General features: G+C 45.7%; 1 protein-coding gene across 3 annotated transcripts in view; it reads right to left on the reverse strand.

The window, feature by feature from the left end:
- The window catches only part of LOC124015283 (signal transducer and activator of transcription 5B-like), a 98,282-nt gene that overhangs the window by 43,666 nt on the left and 36,915 nt on the right, over positions 1-17,701 (reverse strand). Inside the window, exon 2 of one of the 3 annotated variants that reach the window (XM_046330415.1) lies at positions 4,287-4,445. The exons of the other annotated variants lie outside the window; for them this stretch is intronic. The gene's annotated coding sequence lies outside the window, so the exon portion shown is untranslated. The remainder of the gene's footprint in view (positions 1-4,286; positions 4,446-17,701) is intronic. 3 annotated transcript variants of the gene reach the window in all.

The following is a 17,701-nucleotide window of genomic DNA, read 5'->3' on the forward strand; positions in this document are numbered from 1 at the left end:
CTGCTGAGGCGATAGGGTTAGGAGGAGCCTGCTGAAGCGATAGGGTTAGGAAGAGCCTGCTGAAGCGATAGGGTTAGGAGGAGCCTGCTGAGGGGTATGGGTTAGGAGGAGCCTGCTGAGGCGATAGGGTTAGGAGGAGCCTGCTGAGGTGATAGGGTTAGGAGGAGCCTGGGGGGGCGATAGGGTTAGGAGGAGCCTGCTGAGGCGATAGGGTTAGGAGGAGCCTGCTGAGGGGTATGGGTTAGGAGGAGCCTGCTGAGGCGATAGGGTTAGGAGGAGCCTGCTGAGGTGATAGGGTTAGGAGGAGCCTGGGGGGGCGATAGGGTTAGGAGGAGCCTGCTGAGGCGATAGGGCCAGGAGGAGCCTGCTGAAGCGATAGGGTTAGGAGGAGCCTGCTGAGGGGTATGGGTTAGGAGGAGCCTGCTGAGGCATTAGGGATAGGAGAAGAGGAGCAGAGGGTCAGACCATGATTGATTAGGGAGACAACTCTTTCCTCTGGTTGGACCAGGAACAAGCAGAACATCAGGACACCACATGCTGTTGCTGTCCAGAGGCTCCAAACAAAACATTATTATTATCTTGATTTCTGTCTGGATCTCCTTCCACAGTCTCACACTCTCCCTCAAGTCTCCCTCCTTGTGTCTGCTCTCTAACTCCTCCTCTCTCTCCCTACAAATGGCAGCCTGATGATTTCACCAGTCGTCCTCCCACTGCCCCCATCTCCCCCAAACAGACACACAACAACTGAGTCCAACAACATCCCGAACTCGTCTAGAATCAGTCAAGGTCCTGTGTTTAGTGCCTGGCGGACGTGGTGCTGGAGGAAGGCTGCAAAAATACAGACAAACAGACATGTGACCACCATAACCTACACTGCCCCGTAACCTATTTCAGGCTCACTGCACTGACTCAGGCCTGCTGTGCTCTGTTGTGCACGTACTGCAGCCACACTGTGTCAGTCCACCACCTGTCAGTCCACCGCCTAAGTACCTTTCCTTTCTCCTGACCACAACACTACCCTGGCAGACTGTCTCATGACTCCAATTTAACCGGATAGAATGGAGGAGGAGAGAGAAAAAGAGAGTGAAGGACAGAAAGGGCAATACATCAGCCAAATGGTCAATGAGGCGTGAAACAAGCTACATCCGGGTTCTTCACCTGTGACACATGACCCATGTGTCAGTCGGGGGTAAGACAGAAGTGACACCAAGGGAACCTACGTCGTTGGTCTGTTCAACACACACATACAGTATATACGACGCCTATCATATATGAGCTCAAAACATGACATATTAAGGATGTCAAATGTACAGTGACTGTACCTTCACATTCTTTAGGTTCAATTAACCAGTCCAGGAGCCATAAATGAATAATGCTCAAATATGTACAAGACTGGAGGTCTTTCCATCAAGTTCATGTTGTTATGGTGCAACAAGCCACCTGGTCTCAGAGAAAGATGTATAATACTATATACATCCTCGAAGATGTATAATACGTTGTGTCATCCAATTGGTATGGTATTGTACGACCAGGTAAGACGTATGATACTATATGTCCACTAATTCGCATGATATTGTATGACAGCTATTCCATTCATAATATAACCTAACATAAAGTGACATATAGTAAATGGAATGTCACAGATTTGCGTATAAAATAATATGAATTGTCCTGAGACCACGTTGATCAAGAGCAACTATTAGCCTTTTACTGCAGTGGGCTAAATCAGGCTCACAGAGTTTCTTGGTAGTCTTAAACAAATCTACTTTGAAATAGAAGTATACACCTCACACACATGGTTATGAGCTTAAACAAAGAAGACACCTGTACCATGTCAGATAAAGAGTTGAAATGTATTAAATATTGAGTTTGCGTCCCAATAATACACTTTGTATGCAGCATCACAGAAGACTGAAATATAACAAAACAGTTTGACATAGAAACACCCATTTCTTTCCCCCAATAATGTTTATTAATTATGAAATTATGAAAAATACGAACAACATTCCAACCATGAGGCCACTAGAGGGTGATTTGGTCATTTGACTGCAGGACTCCGACAATAGGAAGCACTGATCATGGAGGTGAAATATAGCGTGATGATGATGCATCATAGGTCAACCAATGTGAACTCACTTAATGGCCCCGAAAAGACCTCCATCTAATCTCAAACAGTACAATATTATCCTCTGTTAGTCAAGAAAATACATTACTGTCTGACAGAATAGACACATTGAGAGATATTACTGATATCAGACAATGTGTCCAGTTAGCAAAGGCTGACCAACCCAGATGTTTATCTGCAGCACAGACACAGGGCCACATACACACACTTCCACAATCAACACGTACGCCCACAAACACACGCAGTAGCAGCCCTATGCTTTAGTCAAGTACAGGCCTCGGTTGTCTCATCTTTACCTTGGCCTTCCCTTCAAAGACCGCCAGACCGCAACCCTCATGTTTCATCTTTATTACTCCTAAAGATGAAAAAGACATCGGCTACTTCACCCAAATCATTCTCACGCACAGACACTCAGCCCAGTGCCATTCTGACTAGATTTATTATACACAGACCGCAGAAGAAATGGAAGTGGTCTGAGAAAAAAAGACACAAATATTTACAGAGACAAGCAGAGACAAATTGCATTTACAGGAAAACGCAATAATATTTTTGTAAGATTTTTTTATTTCACCTTTATATAACCAGGTAGGCCAGCTGAGAACAAGTTCTCATTTACAACTGCGACCTGGCCAAGATAAAGCAAAGCAGTGAGAAAAAAAACAACAACACAGAGTTACACATGGGATAAAAAAACGTACAGTCAATAACACAATAGAAAAATCTGTATACATTGTGAGCAAATTAAGTAAGGAGGTAAGGCAATAAATAGGCCAATAGTGGTGAAGTAATTACAATGTAGCAATTTACACTGGAGTGATACAGTGGGGCAAAAAAGTATTTAGTCAGCCACCAATTGTGCAAGTTCTCCCACTTAAAAAGATGAGAGAGGCCTGTAATTTTCATCATAGGTCCAATTAAACTATGACAGACAAAATGAGATAAAAAATCCAGAAAATAATAAATTCATTAAAAATCCTACAATGTGATTTTCTGGAAATGTTTTTTCTCATTTTGTCTGTCATAGTTGAGAAGTGTACCTATGATGAAAATTATAGGCCTCTCTCATCTTTTTAAGTTGGAGAACTTGCACAATTGGTGGCTGACTAAATACTTTTTTGCACACTATATGTGCAGATGAGGATGTTCAAGTAGAAATACTGGTGTACAAAAGAGCAGAAAAACAAAAACAAATACGGGGATGAGGTAGGTAGTTGGTTGGACGGGCTATTTACAGATGGACTGTGTACAGCTGCAGCGATCGGTAAGCTGCTCTGACAGCTGACGCTTAAAGTTATTGAGGGAGATATAAGTCTCCCAACTTCAGTGATTTTTGTCATTTGTTTCAGTCATTGGCAGCAGAGAACTAAAAGGAAAGGCAGCCAAAGGAGGTGTTGGCTTTGGGGATGACCAGTGAAATATACCTGCTGGAGCGCCTACTACGGGTGGGTGTTGCTGTGGTGACCAGTGAGCTGAGATAAGGCGGAGATGTACCTAGCAAAGACTTATAGATGACCTGGAGCCTGTGGGTTTGGCGATGAATATGAAGCGAGGGCCAGCCAACGAGAGTGTACAGGTCGCAGTGGTGTGTAGTATATGGTGCTTTGGTGACAAAACATGGCACTGTGACAGACTGCATCCAATTTGCTGAGTAGAGGGTTGGAGGCTATTTTGTAAATTACATCGCCAAAGTCAAGGATCGGTAGGATTTTACGAGGGTATGCTTGGCAGCATGAGTGAAGGAGGCTTTGTTGCGAAATAGGAAGCCGATTCTAGATTTAACGTTTGATTGGAGAAGGAGAGTTTACAGTTTATTGTTGTCCACATATTCAGAACCGTTCAGAGTAGTGATGCAAGTCAGGCGGGCAGCGATCGGTTGAAGAGCATGCATTTCGTTTTACTAGCATTTAAGAGCAGTTGGAGGCCACAAAGGAGTGTTGTATGGCATTGAAGCTCCTTTGGAGGTTTGTTAACACAGTGTCCAAAAAAGGGCCTCCACCCAGCCGGATGTGTTCCTTCACAACTAAGAGTCCCGCCAGCCTTGGTTGGGTTTGTGTGTTGTATTGTCAGTGTACTATATGGTAGAGCTGAGAGTAGGAACATAGAGAGTTTACTTTCATACTGTTCATTGTGTAAAACATGTCCAGGAACCAGACATTTGTACCTGAGAAAGACTTTGGATAGAAGCACCTTGGAGACATGGAGGGGGAAGGAAGTGCCCCCAGGTCCATGTCTGTCTCACAGCTCTTTGGCTTCCAGTTCCTATACGAGGAGATCATGTCCTTTCTGTTTGTGATATTCCAAGCTGTCCTCCCAGTGATTGCTACAGAGGAAATCAATTCACAGTAAATTAGGAAGTCAAGGCAGCTGGATTAGAAAAAAATATTTCCTGTTCAAAGCCAACAGAGAATGAGAACGGAGAGTAATCAGTCAGTCAGTCAGTCAGTCAGTCAGTCAGTCAGTCAGTCAGTCAGTCAGGGAGATGAAACATCTGTCCCTTACTTTACTACTTTACGAAACAGATGCAGAGACAAGGTGTTACAATACTGGCCCTATTTACTGTCAATTTGCTTAGTGACCCCCCACTCACACAGAGAATCATCTCCATTCATAACTAAATAGAACTCTGAGATAGAAAACTAAAAGACATGGTGGCTGATGGTCCAGTTGCTGCACAACAAAGCATATCCTCTCTTTCTTGTGTGGACTCTAAATCTACAGCATTTCACTGATAAACCAGCACCTGGTAATTCCTGCTGCTATTTTTAAATGCTAACAGCCAGTCAGCCAGCCAGACTGAGCTTTAAAAAAAATGGAATACAGAAAAAAAAAGAAAGCCAGGCTTCTCACTCAACTGCTACGTCTCAGATGGGTCAAAGTGCCTCTGGGGAGAAGAGGCGGGAAAAAGTCTCACTGAGAACAAGTGACCATCAGGGAGTCAGCAAAAGGCAGAAAACATCATGGGTATTTGACATACAACGGGATTACACACTTTCCTTTTCTTTGATGGCAGACACTGTGTGTCTTGAATCCTGTCAGTGAGAAAAGGAGAGGAAAGCACACAGTGCGAAGCATCAACCATCACTCTCCCGAGCTCAGTCTCAGTGACTCCACTGGAACCACTATGTCCCTGTGGTTCGTTATGTATGGCCCTCTACCACCACAGGTGATAGAACCGCAGTGGGTGGGCCTATTATCCTCTACAGTCTACAGCAGTGTGTTACTGTGTCTGTCTACAACCTTATAGTGATAGGATTATTAACAGAGAGAGAGTAAGTCTAGGCTACAATTAAGAGTCAGTCCTTAACCTTGAGGGGTCGCTCTACTCCACTCTCTCCACTGGACACTGTGTGTGTGTGCGTGTGTGTGTGTGTGTGTGTGTGTGTGTGTGTGTGTGTGTGTGTGTGTGTGTGTGTGTGTGTGTGTGTGTGTGTGTGTGTGTGTGTGTGTGTGTGTGTGTGTGTGTGTGTGTGTGTGTGTGTGTGTGTGTGTGTGTGTGTGTGTGTGTGTGTGTGTGTGCCCTTGTGCATCTCCAAATTGCGACTCCAGGATGTCGAACAAGATCTCCAGTAAATCTATTAATATCTCCAATCATGTTACACATTGTATAGAATGAAAGTGTTGGGGCTCTTTTTACAAGAAGTCTATGTCACCCACTCTTTCCTCTTAGGAGAAACAGCATTTCACTTACACAAGTACTTCCTGTTAGGTACTTATATGGCAAACTGCCGCACCACCAACCATGTGAAACTCACAGCTTGTTAGATTGTGATGACACCTACCACCCAACTAAAAAACACACAAATTAACCCATGGTGGACTTGTCATTATAACATATGTTGACAAAGAACATTATAAATTCAAGTGAGTCATGTGACTGCAAATAGAAGCACATTTACTCTACTACAGAAAGCAGAAGACACATCAATGATTTACCTCAAATATCCAGGTTCTCCAACCTAAATCAACTTTACTACAGTGCAAAAAATCCAAATGACAACTTCCCCATTAGCATATTTAACATGCAAACTGATTGCAGCATTACCTGACACTGACATTTAAGGTTATACAGAGACAGGGGAAATGCATGTGACAACTCAGCACTGTACAAAGGCCAGGTATAGGGAGAGAACAAGTTCTCATTTACAAATGCGACCTGTTCAAGATGAAGCAAAGCAGTGCGACACAAACAACACAGAGTTACACATGGGATAAACAAACGCACAGTCAATAACGCATTAGAAAGATCTATATAATGTGTGCAAATGTAGTAAGATTAGGGAGGTAAGGAAATAAATAGATGTGCAGAAGATGAATGTGGAAGTAGAGATACTGGGGTGCAAAGAAGCAAAAACATAAATAACAATATGGGGATGAGGTAGTTGGGTGGGCTGTGTACAGGTGCAATGATTGGTAAGCTGCTCTGACAGCTGATGCTTAAAGTTAGTGAGGGAGATATAAGACTCCAGCTTCAGTGATTTTTGCAATTCGTTCCAGTCATTGGCAGCAGAGAACTGGAAGGAAAGGTGGCCTTGGGGGACGACCAATGAAATATACCTGCTGGCTGCTGGTGGGTTCTGGTATGGTGACCAGTGAGCTGAGATAAGGTGGGGGCTTTACCTAGCAAAGACTTATAGATGACCTGGTGACAGTGGGTTTGGCGATGAATATGAAGCGAGGGCCAGCCAATGAGAGCATATAGGTCGCAGTGGTGGGTAGTATATGGGGCTTTGGTGAGAAAACAAATGGCACTGTGATAGACAACATCCAATTTGCTGATTAGAGTGTTGGATGCTATTTTGTAAATGACATCGCCGAAGTCAAGGATCGGTAGGATAGTCAGTTTTACGAGGGTATGTTTGGCAGCATGAGTAGATGCTTTGTTGCGAAATAGGAAGCCGATTCTAGATATAATTTGGACTCTGGAAGGAGAGTTTAAAGTCTAACGAGACACCTAAGGTATTTGTTGTGGTCCACATATTCTAAGTCAGAACCGTCCAGAGTAGTGATGCTAGTCGGGCGGGCGGGTGCGGTCAGCGATCTGTTGAAGAGCATGCATTTAATTTTACTTGCATTTAAGAGCCGTTGGAGGCCACGGAAGGAGTGTTGTATGGCATTGAAACTCATCTTGAGGTTTGTTAACACAATGTCCACAAAAGGGCCAGAAGTATACAGAATGGTGTCATCTGCATAGAGGTGGTTCAGAGAATCGCCAGCAGCAAGAGCGACATCATTGATGTATACAGAAAAGAGTCGGCCCAAGAATTGAACCCTGTGGCACCCCCATAGAGACTGCCAGAGGTCCGGTCAACAGGCCCTCCGATTTGACACACTGAACTCTATCTGAGAAGTAGTTGGTGAACCAGGCGACGCAGTCATTTGAGAAACCAAGGCTGTTGAGTCTGTCGATAAGAATGCAGTGATTGACAGAGTCGTAAGCCTTGGCCAGGTCGATGAAGATGGCTGCACAGTATTGTATTTTATCAATGGCGGTTATGATATCGTTTAGGACTTTCACGTGGCTGAGGTGCACCCATGACCAGCTCGGAATCCAGATTGCATAGCGGAGAAGGTACGCTGGGATTCAAAATGGTCTGGGATCTGTTTGTTAACTTGGCTTTAGAAGACTTTAGAAAGGCAGGTCAGGATAGATATAGGTCTTTAACAGTTTGGGTCTAGAGTGTCTCCCCCTTTGAAGAGATGGATGACCACGGCAGCTTTCCAATCTTTAGGGATCTCAGATGATAAGAAAGAGAGGTTGAACAGTCTAGTAATAAGGGTTCCAACAATTCCGGCAGATCATTTTAGAAAGAGAGGGTCCAGATTGTCTAGCCCAGCTGATTTGTAGGGGTCCAGATTTTGCAACTCTTTCAGAACATCAGTTATCTGGATTTGGGTGAAGGAGAAATGAGGGAGGCTTGGGCGAGTTGCTGTGGGGAGTGGAGGGCTGTTGATCGGGGTAGGTGTAGCCAGGTGGAAAGCATGGCCAGCCGTAGAAAAATGCTTATTGAAGTTTAAATTCTCAATAATTGTAGATTTATCAGTGGTGACAGTGTTTCCTAGCCTCAGTGAAGTGGGCAGCTGGGATTTGACTTTACACTGCATTTCTCCATTTCTCCATTTGACTTTACACTGTCCCTTTTTGGAGTTTGTGCTACAGGATGCAAATGTCTGTTTGAAAAAGCTAGCCTTTGCCTGTGTATATTGGTTCCTAACTTCCCTGAAAAGTTGCATATCGCGGGGGCTATTCGATGCTAATGCAGTACGCCACAGGATTTTTTTGTGCTGGTCAAGGGCAGTCAAGTCTGAAGTGAACCAAGGGCTATATCTGTTCTTAGTTCTACATTTTTTGAATGGGGCATGCTTATTTAAGATGGTGAGGAAAGCTCTTTTAAAGAATAACCAGGCATCCTCTACTGATGGAATCAGGTCAATATCCTTCCAGGATACCCAGGCCAGGCCTGCTTGCTGAAGTGTTTTAGGGAGCGTTTGACATGGATTTAGGGTTGTACCTGGTATGTTCCTTGATAATTTGTGTGAGATTGAGGAAACCTAGTTTAGGTTGTAGGACGGCCGGGGTGTTAAGCATATCCCAGTTTAGGTCACCTAACAGTACAAACCCTGAAGATAAATGGGGGGGGGGCAATTAATTCACATATGGTGTTCAGGGCACAGCTGGGGCCTGATGGGGGTCTATAACAAGCGGAAACAGTGAGATACTTATTTCTGGAAAGGTGGACTTTTAAAAGTTGAAGCTCAAACTGTTTGGGCACAGACCTGGATAGCATGACAGATCTCTGTGGTAGATTGCAACTCCACCCCCTTTGGCAGTTCTATCTTGGCAGAATATATTGTAGTTGGGGATGGACATTTCAGAATTTTTGGTGGCCTTCCTAAGCCAGGATTCAGACACGGCTAGGACATTAGGGTTGGCGTAGTGTGCTAAGGCAGTGAATTAAACAAACTTAGGGAGGAGGCTTCTGATGTGAACATGCATGAAACCAAGGCTTTTACAGTTACAGAAGTCAACAAATGATAGCACCTGGGGAATAGGAGTGGAACTGGGGGCTACAGGGCCTGGGTTAACCTCTACATCACCATAGGAACAGAAGAGGAGTAGGATAAGGATACGGCTAAAGGCTATAAGAACTGGTCGTCTAGTGTGTTGGAGATAAAGAATAAAAAGAGCAGATTTCTGGGCGTGGTAGAATAGATTCAGGGCATAATGTACAGACAATGGTATGGTAGGATGTGAGTACAGTGGAGGTAAACCTAGGCGTAGAGTGATGATGTGAGAAGTTTCGTCTCTGGAGGCACCAGTTAAGCCAGGTGAGGTCTCCGCATGTGTGTGGGGTGGGACAAAAGAGCTATCGAAGGCATGTTGAGAGGGACTGGGGGCTCTGCAGTGAAATAAAACAATAAGAACTAGCCGAGACAGCAGTAGACAAGGCATATTGACATAGAGAGAGGCATAAAGCAATCACAGGTGTTGATCAGGAGACCTAAGACAACAATGGGTAAATGGCGATGAATGGGCAGAGCGGGTCAGTTAGGTACATACAGGACCTGAGTTCGAGGCTGGGGCCGATAGGTAAACAAAATGAGGTACCTGTTATTGAACCAGTCCAGGTGGCATCAGCTGTGTAGCCAAGTGATCAAAGGGTCAAAAGAGCAGCAATATGGGGAACTCCTAAAGATAAATGGTATACAGATATCGGATCTTAATTTGACCAGTGTCTCACTGCAGGAAAATAATCCTGCAGCAACAGGAAATGTAAACTACTGTGTGGATTATAGATAATGGACATTTTTGTAGGATCTGATACATTTCAGTTAGGGAAAATCAAGTCTGTAATTTTATGTGGGAATTACAATCTTTATAAGCCTTTTTAAACCTTGAACACGCTTGTATTAAAATGTCCTGCAACAACAGGGTGATCACATTAATATCCTACACCTGTAGGGACTTACTGTTCTTATTGACTGACTGCATGGACTGACTGCACACACCACACAGGCTGGCAGGCTGTTAGGCAAATCTTCATGAACATCAAACAAGCAGTAGGACTGCGACAACACTGCCCTCCCTGCCTGCCTCTGCACTGCGGCTGGCTGTGTCAACCCCTTACCTCCCCCACCACTCACACACATACACTCTCTCTCTCTCTCTCTCTCTCTCTCTCTCTCTCTCTCTCTCTCTCTCTCTCTCTCTCTCTCTCTCTCTCTCTCTCTCTCTCTCTCTCTCTCTCTCTCTCTCTCTCTCTCTCTCTCTCTCTCTCTCTCTCTCTCTCTCTCTCTCTCTCTCTCTCTGTCTTCTCTCTCTCTTTTCTCTCTCTCTCTCTCTCTCTTCTCACTCTCTCAATTCAATTCTCTCCCTTTTCCCTCTCTCACAGTCTTTCTCACCTCGTCCACTCCCCCCACTCTCTTTCTCCTCCCCCACTCAATTAAATTCAAAGGGCTTTATTGGCATGAGAAACAAACTCAGCAAAAAAAGAAACGTCCTCTCACTGTCAACTGCGTTTATTTTCAGAAAACTTAACATGTGTAAATATTTGTATGAACATAAGATTCAACAACTGTGATTTACACTGAACAAGTTCCACAGACATGTGACTAACAGAAATGGAATAATGTGTCCCTCCACCTCCAAATCGATCCCGCTCCAGAGTACAGGCCTTAGTGTAACGCTCATTCCTTCGACGATAAACGTGACTCCGACCATCACCCCTGGTGAGACAAAACCGCGACTCGTCAGTCCTGTCTGGTCCAGCGACGGTGGGTTTGTGCCCAAAGGCAATGTTGTTGACGGTAATATCTGGTGAGGACCTTCCTTACAACAGACCTACAAGCCCTCAGTTCAGCCTCCCTCAGCCTATTGCGGACAGTCTGAGCACTTATGGAGGGATTGTGTGTTCCTGGTGTAACTCGGGCAGTTGTTGTTGCCATCCTGTACCTGTCCTGCAGCTGTGATGTTCGGATGTACCGATCCTGTGCAGGTGTTGTTACACGTGGCCTGTCACTGCAAGGACTATCTGCTGTCCATCCTGTCTCCCTGTAGCGCTGTCTTAGGCATCTCACAGTACAGACATTGCAATTTATTGTCCTGGCCACATCCGAAGTCCTCATGCCTCCTTGTGACCTTAATTGCCTACCGTCTGTAAAATGTTAGTGTCTTGACAACCGCTCCACAGATGCAGGTTCATGAATTGTTTATGGTTCATTGAACAAGCATGGGAAACAGTGTTTAAACCCTTTACAATGAAGATTTCTTTTTTTGCTGAGTTTATGTTTACATTGCCAAAGCAAGTGAAATAGATAATAAACAAAAAGTGAAATAAACAACAGAAAATGAACAGTAAACATTACACTCCAAAGGAATAGAGACATTACAAATGTCATATTTTGACTATATACCGTGTTGTAAACGATGTGAAAATAGTTTAAGTACAAAAGGGAAAATTAATAAATATAAATATGAGTTGTATTTACAATGGTGCTTGTTCTTCACTGCTTGCCCTTTTCTTGGGGCATCAGGTCCCAATAAATGCTACTGTGATGGCACACTTTAGTATTACACCTAATAAATATAGGAGTTTATCAAAATTGGATTTCTTTTCAAATTCTTTGTGGGTCTGTGTAATCTCTCTCTCTCCCTTACTCTCTCTCTCTCCCCCTCCACTCTCTCTCCGCAACTTTCACGGCACCATGGCTGGCTCTGTGCATAGTCACACTGTCAACCTGCCAAGGTTTATAAATAACTTCTGAAGTAACAGCTGAGTGTAAAATTAAGAGCTTAACCTACATCCAGCGTGTCCAGCCCACATAGCGGCATCTCTCTCTCTCCCCCTACCCAACCCAACCCCCAGATAGATCCAGACTAAGAGGGCATCTGTCTCTCTCCCCCTACCCAACCCAACCCCCAGATGGATTCAGACTAAGAGGGCATCTGTCTCTCTCCCCCTACCCAACCCAACCCCCAGATGGATTCAGACTAAGAGGGCATCTGTCTCTCTCCCCCTACCCAACCCAACCCCCAGATAGATCCAGACTAAGAGGGCATCTGTCTCTCTACCCAACCCAACCCCCCCCCTACCCAACCCAACCCCCAGATGGATTCAGACTAAGAGGGCATCTGTCTCTCTCCCCTACCCAACCCAACCCCCAGATGGATACAGACTAAGAGGGCATCTGTCTCTCCCCCTACCCAACCCAACCCCCAGATGGATACAGACTAAGAGGGCATCTGTCTCTCTCCCCTACCCAACCCAACCCCCAGATGGATCCAGACTAAGAGGGCATCTGTCTCTCTCCCCCTACCCAACCCAACCCCCAGATGGATCCAGACTAAGAGGGCATCTGTCTCTCTCCCCTACCCAACCCAACCCCAGATGGATCCAGACTAAGAGGGCATCTGTCTCTCTCCCCCTACCCAACCCAACCCCCAGATGGATCCAGACTAAGAGGGCATCTGTCTCTCTCCCCCTACCCAACCCAACCCCCAGATGGATACAGACTAAGAGGGGGGAGCCCTGCAGACCAAAGGGCACATTTTCAAACAGACGCAGCAGTTCCAGGTGAGTCTGTGATAGCCAGGACCCTGAGGAATGGGAGTGGGGGGCGGTAGCTTCATGATTTACAGGTGGGGTGTTAAGGGAGTGTCCCAGGCAGATATAGGCAACTGAGAAACCTTGGACTGTCAAGAGAGTGCAATGGTTAGGATATAACACCGTAGAAATGTTGTGTTGACCTCCACTGTAACCCCTCACATCATGTCATCACAGCAGACCACTCGGTCTAGTAGAGTCCTGCCTGGCTGGCTGCAAACATTAGGCATGGACAAAGTGCAGCTTGCTTGTCAACAAATCAACTTGCCAGTATAGGAAGCCAAACACAGAATGTGAAACTCCCATTAAAGACCAGACCAGCGAGGATGGATTCCAGCCAAGGCCGTCCAGCGGACTGGACAGAGAGACTAGCCTCCATAGAGACTGTGAACAGGCTCATGTCAGGGACACTGCATTGGACTTTACGGGTTGTATTGTGTTAGCTACAGTAGAAGATCCGATGATCATCTCTGCTGTACCCCAGAGGACAACACATGACTGGGTCTGTGAGGTGTCGACAGGGAAAGAGGAGGGAGGCGTCAGGAGACAGAGACAAAATAAGCCCTTTGTGCCTCCTAGTTCCAGCCCAGAGGGGTTGACACTACAGGCGTGACAGGAATAGCATGCTTCCATCAACCCAACCCTACCTCCCACCACCATATTTACTGTATACAGTAGACTCAACATGACACGGCTCATCGGTTCTCTACCAAGGTCATGTAGGTAATACTTTAGGTGGGTTCTGGCGATGGTTGTTCCTGGGGATAATGTGCATGTGTGTGCGTTCACACGTGCTCATCCCTCCATGTGCACATTTGCTTCCAGCTGTGGGTTGTGGGAGATTTAGATTTGAATGAATAATACGGGCAGAAAAATCCCCGCTGGGAGTCCAACATGTAGCAGGACATCACATCATGGTCTGGTCTCTCTGCCCTATGGTTTATCCCTCCTCTCCCAGCAGCACCACTGTCTGCCTGTCTGCCAATTCCTGTCTGCCAGTTCCTGTGTGTTCTTCACAGCCCCACTGCACAGCAGGACCGTCCACTAACACATCCACACAACACATCCTACGGGTAGGAACATCAATGTTGCTGCCGTGCTATGTTGTTGTCTTAGGTCTCTCTGTATGTAGTATTGTGGTGTCTCTCTTGTCGTGATGTGTGTTTTGTCCTGTATATTTCTTTTATTTAGTATTTTTAATCCCAGCCCCTGTCCCCCCAGGAGGCCTTTTGCCTCTTGGTAGGCCGTCATTGTAAATAAGAATGTGTTCTTAACTGACTTGCCTAGTTAAATAAAGGTCAAATAAAACCATTAAACAGTTGATGGCGATTGGCTACTGAATAATTGTTACATTTACATTTGTTTGTGTGTGTGTGTGTGTGTGTGTGTGTGTGTGTGTGTGTGTGTGTGTGTGTGTGTGTGTGTGTGTGTGTGTGTGTGTGTGTGTGTGTGTGTGTGTGTGTGTGTGTGTGTGTGTGTGTGTGTGTGTGTGTGTGTGTGTGTGTGTGTGTGTGTGTGTGTGTGTGTTTGTATACTGACTGCTGCCATTGACACTGGTAGTGTTGGCATAGGGTAGATGTTGTCTGCAGAGGACATTAGTATTCTAAACAGCTGGATAGATAGTGACATGACATCACTCATGTTTGTTTCTCTGACAAACTCCCTCCAGCAGGCCCAGGGCTGGGCCTTGAAGAACAATCTGGCAGCGTGTGTTCGCCAGCGGAGTGCAACAGGTTCACTTGAACATAACAACAGCTCTTCATAGCAACGTGTGTAACCATCAAATGACTTGTCACCATCTGATGGGGCAGTGGTAGTGGGAGTCTGAGTAAACCCATGTGCAGAGTTACACTGCCTTTTATAAGAGGGGCCACATTTTATTCCTTAGTTCCCCTTTTCATCTCAGAAGGTTATAACGTTTGGAGAAGGGGGGCCATAAACCAGTCATCCTGGAGGGCAAGGGCTTTGATCATGAGTTATCCAAGGGAGATGGATGGGGAGCTTCTAAGAGGACCCTCGTGAACCCCATGGCGGTTCACGAAGGGTCCGGATTGCAGGATGACTGGTTTATGCATCCCCATCCATCTAACCTTTGAGATGAAAAGGTCTCATGATCAAAGGCTGTGTCCCTCCATTGTTCCTGCTCCCAACAGCATAATGATTCTATCAGGCCCCGCCGTAAGGGCCCAGAGACAGGCCTTGGAACCGCCCAGATTGAATACACTTCGTTACTGAGATTCATTAGCGTGTCAACATGTGGCTGTCCCTCTTTACAGAGCACTGCCCTCTCTCCTGCTTTACTCAGCAGCCCTCACTATCCCTGCTCCCATCAGATGGTGACAAGTCATTTGATGGACACAGACACACAGACACACAGACACACAGACACACACACACACACACACACACACATGAAGAGCTGTTGTTATGTTCAGTATGAATAACAGACACAGACACAGACACAGACACAGACACACAGACCACCCTACCACTCTGTTCTTCACACAAGCCCAGCCCTGGGCACACACAGAGGTCACAAGACACAGACACAGACACAGTTAATGACAAACATGTGACCACGATGACCCTTTTAGCCATGCTCAGACCAATGTCCTCTGCAGACAGACAGACTGTGCCAACATAGCCTTAGTTCCACTATCACCAGTCTGTATACTTAGACATACCCCACACACACACACACACACACACACACACACACACACACACACACACACACACACACACACACACACACACAGACACAGACACAGACACAGACACAGACACAGACACAGACACAGACAGACACAGACACACAGACACAGACACAGACACACACAAACACACAGACACAGACACACACACACACACACACACAACACACACACACAACACACACACAGACACACACACACACACACACACACACACACACACACACACACACACACACACACACACACACACACACACACACACACACACACACACACACACACACACACACACACACAGTCTTGACCCATGGACAGATCCCATTGTATTGTTGTAAAATGGGGAAAATGATACCCCCCCCTCCCCTCCAACTGTGCTAGTCAGTACAGCCTTGGAAATGAGAACACTATGACCTGCTAGCTGTGATTATGGGGTGCAGAGAAAGGAGGAAAGACATAGGGACATTACGCACACTCACACACAGCAAACACACACAGAGTAGACAGGCTCTCACTGTGAATAAGCCTCATTTTGACTGACATTTTCACACAGCAGCCAGAGACTCAAAATGTGTGGTATTATTTGGATCCTGAGAACCAGGTAGGCCAGAGAGCACTCCGCCTCTTTCTTTACCCACACCCCCTTTTACATCCCCTCAGTGGGATACAGAGAGAAGAGGGTGTCTTGGATATTTTCACAAAAGGAAGAGCACACTTACAAAAGAAACACACGCCCTAAATGTCCACCATACTGCATGTCAATATTGATGACAGTCAAAACGAGACACTGTGAAATGCTCATGGGGTGTTACTTGTGTGTGTCAAAATGACTGCTATCTATTGTAGGCTACAGGACTGTCAGTCTATCTCGCTCCGCCTGAGAGTCTAGCAGCAATAATGTCCTCCTGCCTGGTTCTATAGGGAAAGGGGGGATACCTAGGCAGCTGTACAACTGAACGCATTCAACTGAAATGTGTCTTCCGCATTTAACCCAACCTGGGAATACTGAGTGGAGGGAAATGCCTGAGCGTTGCTCTATCTGGGAAATTGAGCTCCTTCTAAATAAGTTGGGCATTGTGGCTAAGCCCAAAGACCAACCCACACTGCGTGGAGGAGACGAGAGGAATATCAATCTGAGAAAAAGGTGGTTGCTTGGGTATTACTTTGATTAGTTAACTAAAAAGCATCTTAACCTCAGCACACATTCTTGACAACCCAACTTTCTGTTTCTGGTTCTACATTCGTTACTGACTGGGAAATAGATGTAAACAGCTAAACCTGGGCTGCCAATCCCAACCAGAAGTGAAGCCAGAACCCGACATAGCTCATTGGCAGCACTTCTATTTAAAAACCAAAAGGACCTATTTCTATACTGTAACTCGGTAGCGGGCGTAACGGGAGCGGCGCGCATACATGGCAATCGAAAGGCATTCTCTGACTACACAGATCCATGGACAGCCTCAGACTACGCGTCTCGACGCAACGCAGAGGCCTCAGCTCTCTAAAAGAATATAAGCCTCTGTGTGTGTGTGTGTGTGTGTGTGTGTGTGTGTGTGTGTGTGTGTGTGTGTGTGTGTGTGTGTGTGTGTGTGTGTGTGTGTGTGTGTGTGTGTGTGTGTGTGTGTGTGTGTGTGTGTGTGTGTGTGTGTGTGTGTGTGTGTGTGTGTGTGTGTGTGTGTGTGCCCTTCTCCTCCCCACCTCTTATAGAGCACCAGAGGCTGGAAAGCTGTTACTTCCATGTCAGTGGCTGGAACATTCGGAGACTGCAGAGTGATGGAAGGGGAGGGCAGGGCAACAAGTAGAAAGCAGAATCAATCAAAGCACACAGCTTCTAGCCTGTATGGGAAAAGACTGTGGCCGCATATATGGGTGATCAAACACAGTCCGCCATTGACAACTGCTCAATGCAGTCATGCTGATGTGGTGACCTGCTTGGGCTTCATTTACACAAGCAGCCCAATTCAGATATGTTGCCCAAAATCAGAATTGGGCTGCCTGTGTAAACGCAGCCATAATGGCAAGAATAATTCAGAATTGTGGATTGTCTTTGAGATGCAAGAACACAACACAGCATAAGAGCTAGTCATACACAGCTGTCGTAATAAATGTTGCTTCTGCAAGACTATGTTCTAGAAGAGGTATTCCTGTACCCCCAGGGGTACGCGCAATGTCGTTGGGGGTATGGCAAATAAAAATGGGATTCATATTTTTTTTAAATTAATATATACATTTTTCTTTTTTCTTCACATTTTCAAACAGTC

The sequence above is a fragment of the Oncorhynchus gorbuscha genome, linkage group LG26 (assembly GCF_021184085.1).
Source record: "Oncorhynchus gorbuscha isolate QuinsamMale2020 ecotype Even-year linkage group LG26, OgorEven_v1.0, whole genome shotgun sequence".
NCBI lineage: Eukaryota > Metazoa > Chordata > Actinopteri > Salmoniformes > Salmonidae > Oncorhynchus > Oncorhynchus gorbuscha.